The 7,611-nt window shown below is 49.7% G+C and overlaps 1 long non-coding RNA gene across 1 annotated transcript; it reads left to right on the forward strand.

The window, feature by feature from the left end:
• Positions 1-535: 535 nt before the first annotated feature.
• LOC133340295 (uncharacterized) lies at positions 536-6,271 on the forward strand. The gene is made up of 6 exons (XR_009754865.1): positions 536-736; positions 1,957-2,074; positions 3,126-3,309; positions 3,790-3,943; positions 4,459-4,595; positions 5,196-6,271. It is a non-coding gene; the product is annotated as an uncharacterized LOC133340295 (long non-coding RNA).
• The last annotated feature ends 1,340 nt before the right edge of the window (positions 6,272-7,611 follow it).

A 7,611-nucleotide genomic window follows, 5' to 3' on the forward strand; every position in this document is an offset into this window, starting at 1 on the left:
TCAACTTATTTTAAACGGGAAGAGGGCGATTCTAAATGAATCTACAACCATCGATTCCTTCGCGCGATTCAGAGAATCGATTCTTGGCGCGTCGGGTTTAAAAGTAATTGCACAGTTGTATTTTCATTGGTATGTAATGTTTTAAAGTTTTCAGAAGATTTTAAATGTATTTTCCCCCCGGGCACCGCTGGGTATATCGAGTTTATAACACAAAGTCGTCGCCTGAGACGTGTGGCGTGTCGAGGCCTAGTACCGTGCAGAGCCTCCGGCCTCGCCTAGATCGCCCGGCCGAGGCTAGGGGCTGGGCCGCCACCTCCCCCCCCCCCCCGCGCTACAAAAATACTGTCTAATCGCTATAATTGTATTATCTACCGACCCTAGAAATCGCACAAAATCGATAATCGGACCGATTTAAAGGCGACGGACGAAAAATCGGAAATGCCTACATTCACCGCGGGGCCGGGGGCGTGCCCATCTGCAAAATATTTCTTCCTAAACCCCACGGCCCGAGCGCCAAATCCCTCGCAAACGAGCGTACGCAGAGGGACAGACGGACAGACAAAAAGTGACGTTTATAGGTTAGAATAGATACAAGACGTAAGTCGCACACATTAGTACTATAAGCATTTGTGTAATTACACTTGGCACTGCTCACATGGGTTGCCCCTAGCAACGCGCACACGATCGGCGCAAATTTTAATTTGCCTTAAACATGCAGCAAAAACACACGGAACACGTAAGTTATTCACAGTGCGATGTCCTCTTCACCCCACCCCAATGATACCCCAATGCGTCCTGAAACTACTATAGAGCCCCTACATATTCTTCTTCTAGCGCGTACATGCCATTATTGTAGCGCGGCCGGGGGGAGCGGTCCAGCCTGCCAAGGTCGCACCTCGGCGGGCTGGGAAATCTAGGCGAGGCCGGGGCTCTGCACGGGACTAGGCCTCACTTCGGCACTCTGTCTGCTTACTACTTTGTGCTATAGATTCGATATATACTGCTATACAGTCAGCATGTACTACTGTAGTGCTAGCAGGTATCCACCACAGTCACTATACACTGCTGTAGTGAAACCAGGTACCACCACAGTCAGTATACACTGCTGTAATCATACCAGGTACCACTACAGTCAGTATACACAGCTGTAATCATATCAGGTACCACCACAGTATACACAGCTGCAGTGAAAGCAGGTACCACCAAAGTCGGTATGCACTGCTTTATTCATACAAGGTACCACCACTGTCGCTTGCCCTGCTGTAATCATAGCAGGTTACACCACAGTATGCACTGCTGTAGTTAAAGCAGCTACCACCACTGTATGCACTGCTGTAATCATACCAGCTACCACCACAGTCAGTATCACTGCTGTAATCATAGCAGGTACCTTGTGGATTGACAGATGCACAGATGAATATGATAGCGCATGAATGAATGAGTGTACAGGTGGACAGCAAATGAATGAACAAGATTCTTTATCGCCATTGAAAAAAAACTAACATTGTAATCAATCACCCTATACGCCTGCTGAACCAACGTATCCTACAACAGCATACGAGTGTGTTTCATACATTACCTGGGTGTTTGTTTCTTATGTATGATCGGTATGCGTTCTACACACGATCCATATGTGACATCAAACAACATATTTGCCGGCTTTCTGAATGATCTGCACGTGGTTCACGCATGATCTCTATGTTTCACACGTGTTCTGTGTGCTTGGCCGGGACCATCCTCGGCCGCCTTTGTCACTCGAGTTGCAATGTGTTCACATTGCACCAGATACTCATTTAAAGCCGACCTCTGGAGATACAGGACCGGTTCAGATTATCGCCACTGGTGATGGTGGCCGTAAGCGGGAATCGGGTCATTGGATTCATCATAGTGCAGCTTTATAAACCCACACACTCACAGACAGGACTGCAATTCATCCACCTCGCGCATCTGTGCCAGGAACTTCCAATCGTGGAGCGACGCACGAATGAAGAGGCGCGAATGAAGAGACCCGACTTCCCATCGGGACATGATGGCTGGCAGGCGGTTGATGCTATCCCGCAGGAAGCGAGCGCAGGTAACGCTCACCTGAGCGTCGCGAGGCATGCCCCGGAGGTGGTATCACGTGGGACGATGCATGTGCGTCCACGCCCTTTCACGAATCCGTTGCTGTATAGGGACCTCCTCACCGCCACGACCTAGTGGATCGTTGACCATACTTCACGCTGGTCGGTGCGGGTTGGTTGCAGGCGTGGGAAGCGGGGCACTATGCAAGGGTTCATGTTGCTGTACTGCCCGTTTGCTGACCACGTGGCCCTTGCTAGGTTCATTCAGCGAGTGCGCAATCGCCGAGCCATGCGACAGCGCCCCCGGTTTGCCACGTGCAGCTCTCGTAGACGATGACAACAAACACGCACCCTGCTCTACGAAGCCTGACAGTGGTCATGATGATGGCGGTGGTCGTGGTTCGTGTGGTACCTCCCCATCAGATTAACAAAAACTTAACATTTTTTTATTTTACTCGGTAAAGCTCAATGAGCTATATAGGTGTTTCTCAGAAGCTACCTGGCAATCACAAATGATAGCTCAACGAAGTGGCTTATCACGTGGATATGTATTGCAGCCTCGATATCACAGCCAAATACAAACCCTCTGCGGGTAACCATGAGCCCGGGCAGCAGGGGGGAAGTGGGCAGATGGTCAGGGGCCAAGGAGCAAGGGGAGGATGGAGAAGGGCAGCGGGGAATGGGTCAGTGGCGCGGAATGTTCTAGTGATGCAAATGTTGACTGATATTTATTGAATACAACTAGAACAATTTACAAGTGTGCAATCATCGATATGATGTTGATTATAATGTTTAACGATACTTATATTGAGATTAGGATATGCAGGAGATAGTGATGATAATGCTAATGTCTTTACGCATGGTGATGGTAGGGAACTATCAATCTGGTGATGGCTGGGGAAGTTGAAGATGGTGATGATAGTGCTCCTGCTAAGTAGTGGTACTTTAGATGATGATTACGATGCTGCGACTATTGCTGTAGCTGCTGGAATAATAATGATTCTGCATCTGCTGCTGACAATGATGATGCCCCTCTCCACCCACCTTCGTCCACCCCCACAGTTTCCGAGGAGGAGCGCCGCGTGGTGGTGTAAGCACTCAGCCTGCTGAAGCGCGGGAGTGCAGAGAGGCGACCCCACGAGGTGGAGACAGGAGGGACAGGGTCCTCCTGGGGGAACAAAGCGAGCGGCGTCCTGGCGGGGTCGAGAGGGCAGGAGACGCAGCGGATATTGGCAGGGCTCTGGATGTACGCTCCATTGTAAACTCCGATTAGTACCTGATTGTATCCCCCGACGGGGACCCTATTGGGGCCCCAATGGGCAGGGACCCAGGTGGGGACCCACTACCCCCCGAGGTGACAGTGCCAGTTCTTGAGGAGACTGCACTGGGCTGGGATTTATCGGCCGAGGTGCGCGTGGCGAAAACAAGCACGTGACACCGCGTGAGTGTGCGGGCCACGAGGCCACTTACACGGGCGTCAACCTGGGCAGGTTTGAGGAGGAGGAGGCCCATCCTGGAGCTGGGACCGCACGAGGGTGAGACGGAAGGATGGAGATGGGGAGGGAGAGAATGAGGGCAATTATATGAGTATTATAGTTAAGTGCACATGTGTGCATGCGTGTTTATGTACCGTCCCGGCCTTCATAGATGCTTGCTAACTGCACTTGCCCCAACAGTCTGTTTGAAGGATCTACGAGGGGATGTTTGTCTTTGTTGTCCGGCACAGAGCGGCGCGTTCTGGTGCGCGAGCCTGCGAGCGCGTACCTGCACCTGGCCGTGGACCACTTCGCACTCGTGCTGGTGGCGTGTGCGCCGGTGCTCGACATGGCGCCGAGATCGCGCGCGTGCACGTGACCCGTGTGCGCTCCCCACGCTTGCACGTGAGTGGCACATTACAACAGCATCAACAATAACAACAGCAGCAACAACTATACGTCTCAAAATTTATTTTGGGTATCATAAATCCTCCTCCACCCGACACAGTGGTGCGATGGTAGGTGGTGGTGTGTTTATAATGGCATGATGATGGTATAATGTTAGATGATGCTGTGATGTTAGATGTATGTTGAACTTATTTCGCAATGTACGTAGACACCAGTGCTTAACGGAGGTGTGTTTGCGATGGCATGATGGTTTAATGATGGTGTGATGATGATGGCATGATAATGGTGTGGTGGTAATTGATGGTGTGATGATGAAAATGCGAAGTTACATGAAAGTGTCATCATGATGATGGTGGTAATGTGATGTTCGAAGCTGTGTTTGTGTGATGGTGTGATAATAGTGCGATGCTCGATGATAGTGTCAAGATGATGATAGTGGTTTCATGCTAGAAGCTGTGCTTGTGATTGCCTGATAATGGTGCAGTGGTAGATGGTGTGATATCCCCCCACAGGTGATGGAGGGGACCCACGTGGGTCGCGATCTCATCTCCGAGCTCTGCTTCACGAACCCCGTGGCACGCGCCCTGCACCGCGTGCGCGTCCGCGTAGAGGGAGCCGGCGTGCCCGCGCCGGGCAACATACTTGTCGGGTATGGTGCCGTCGTCACAAGTTCACGATCATAACAAGATCAAATGGAAATAGACGATGTTTCGGGCAACTACCCTTGTTCATAACACACGTGTTATCGATTGAACCAAACACATTTGCTATGAAGACGGATCATCGCCCGAAACGTCAGTTATTATATAATTTTCTTTTTAAGTCCAGGATGTTATTGACGATTGAGAGTTAAAATTTTTGCGTGCGTATGCACCACTACTAATGCAATCCCACAATACTGTTTATGTGTTTAGTGACAATTATACCTGATGCTCACGCTTCTGCTGATGATGATGATGATAACACGTGCCTGTATGTGTCTCTCGCTTCACGATAGTGTAGCGGTGAGTGTGATTTGTTATGCACCCGCGACCCAGTTCTGGGCCTCCCCTAGGTCGATTCAGCCTCAATTGACTGAGGCGGTGTGTGCAAGCTTCAGCACTGGGGGTACAATAGCCGGTCAGACGTGCTGCCCACCCCACCCGTTCTTGTGCCTGTCCCGGCCTTAACAGGTGCTCGCAGTACTTGCCCCAACAGTTTGCTGTAGGCTATACAGGGGACCTTTGTCTTTGTGTCTGTCTCGGCGCAGCAACGTGGAGGGGCACGGCTACACGCGCGTGCCCGTGGTTCCCAAGCGCCGCGGGGAGCTCACGCTGATCGCGAGCCTCGACTGCACGGAGCTGCCGCAGGTGCACGGGGGAGCCACCTTCCAGTGCGAGCCCTGAGACTTCAACATCACCACCATCATCAACATCATGAGTCAACCACCATCATCAGCATCGAGAGTGGTACCACCATGATCGTGATCGAGTGAACTATCATGAACGTGTTCATCATCATCATTATCATCATGACACACAAAGTGCTTGCCACAAATATATCACAAATTCCTTGCTGATCTCGTCAAGGAGCGTAAACCATCACGAGAACTCCGCTCATCCTCGCAGTGGCTTTTGGATAGCCATCAAACAAAGACGGTCACTGCATCGCGCACTTTCAGATCCGCTTGTGTGGCCGTCTGGAGCACTCTTTCTTCCGATATCAGGAAGCCGCTGAAGCTCTTCACTGTTAAATGTAGATTGAACACTCATTTATTTAGAAATGCGTTTTGTGTTTAGTTTGTTGTCCTTCCCCGCACCTCCGACTCGCGCGGTTGGCTGCGCACGGTGCGAAAGAAGTTCAACGTACATTTCAACCACCAGGATCGTGTTCATCATCATAAGATGATCGTTATCAGAATCATCAAATTGAATGGGGACCAAAAATCGTGACGGGGTGTGGGGGGTGGAGAATAATCATTACAGAGCCGATGTTATGCACAGACTTCAGGCGCGATAGACAAGAACGCTACCGCCGTGACGCCACTGGAATGCGGTTACTCATGAAGAAGGGGAATGACATCGTTGATGTCGCCAGTGGCGTTTATTTAACCACGCGCATCGCCATCGCTTCCTTCTTCCAGTTCCTGCAGTTGTTGGAGACGACACCGCACCTTCGAGGTCTTTCGATGGTAACAGTCTGGCTCAAGGTCTTCCAATTGATCCTATTATATATAGATTTATATTTTGGCTTATTACAAAGTGCTTTACAACAATTATAATATAAGATGATGGGTTAATAAAGGGGCTGTTGTAGTTATGGTAGGACAGGTGTGAGTGGTTAAGGAGGGGTAGCTACAGGAGTTAATATAGGGGTTGGGGTAGTGATAGGGGTTGGGCTAGTTATAGGTGTTGGGGTAATTTCTTATTTTATATTAATGGTATCGTTCAGTTACGTTCACTTTGGCATGTAAGCTGAAGGATTTTGCTTCTTCTTCAGTCATTTTCAAATTCAATTTCCTAACAAGGTAATTGTTCCAATGCGACTATGAAGACCTCGTACTTGCCAGCGTGATACCGAATTTAATAATAATACAGTAATGTATTGTGTTAATATCGATTTAAGTTTACTCATTCTGAAGTAGGCCATCCAGTGAAAACGTCGAGACATTATCAGGGACGGAATGAAGTGATGTATTTACCCCTTTTAATTTAGTGTAGTGTATGAGCAATTTGTTTTTGACACATGAACCTGAAATACAGTTCTAAAAGTATAAAGAGTAGCACCTAACTCAAGTCACGTACGTAACTTTACTGAAATAACCAAAGGGTATGGATTACTGTAGTCACGAAAGCTTCAAATCAAGATTAGTAGCACCTAAGTCTACCTCTTATCGTGATGTACTACATTAATAGTAGTACTTCTTCTTCTTCCTAGCGTTGTTCCCGCTGTGGCACAGGGTCCGCTTTTCGGCATTGTCTTCTCCATTTGGCTCGGTCCAGGGCATCTTCGGGGGATGCGTTGACCGTCTTCATGTCTTCCTTTATTCGATCCATCCATCGCTTCTTCGGACGTCCGCGTGGACGGCGTCCCTCTGGCTCAATACGCATGGCAGTCTTGGCCACTGATGACTCTTCACTTCGCATCACATGGCCGTACCACCGAAGCCTTGCCTCAAGCATCTTGTCCGCACTGGGGGCCACACCAAGTCGCTTCCGAACGTCTTCGTTCATGACACGATCCCATCGAGTCAGTCCAAGGCTCCATCTGAGCATCCTCATCTCCATGGTATGGAGGGCTTGTTCGTGTACAGTTGTGGCTGGCCAGCACTCGGATCCATAGAGTGCCACTGGTCGGACGATGATCTTGTACATTTTTCCCTTCAGCCTATCCGGCATTTTCCGATCACAGAGGACTCCGGTGACTTGCCTCCACTTCATCCATGTCGCATTGACTCGTGACCTCACATCAGTCGTGATGCTTCCATCTGAGCTGATGGTGGCGCCCAGGTACTTAAAGTCCGTCACTTTCTTCAGATCTTCTCCGTCAATGCTGATGGTGCCGTCGGTTTGGGTGCCACACTCCATATACTCCGTCTTTTTGATGTTGAACCTCATTCCATTTTCGTCCAAACGTTCCTTCCACAGGCGCGTTTGTCTTTCCACATCTCCTCTCTCTTCATCTGA

The sequence above is a fragment of the Lethenteron reissneri genome, chromosome 9 (genome assembly GCF_015708825.2).
Source record: "Lethenteron reissneri isolate LAM-NWPU_2019-01 chromosome 9, ASM1570882v1, whole genome shotgun sequence".
NCBI lineage: Eukaryota > Metazoa > Chordata > Hyperoartia > Petromyzontiformes > Petromyzontidae > Lethenteron > Lethenteron reissneri.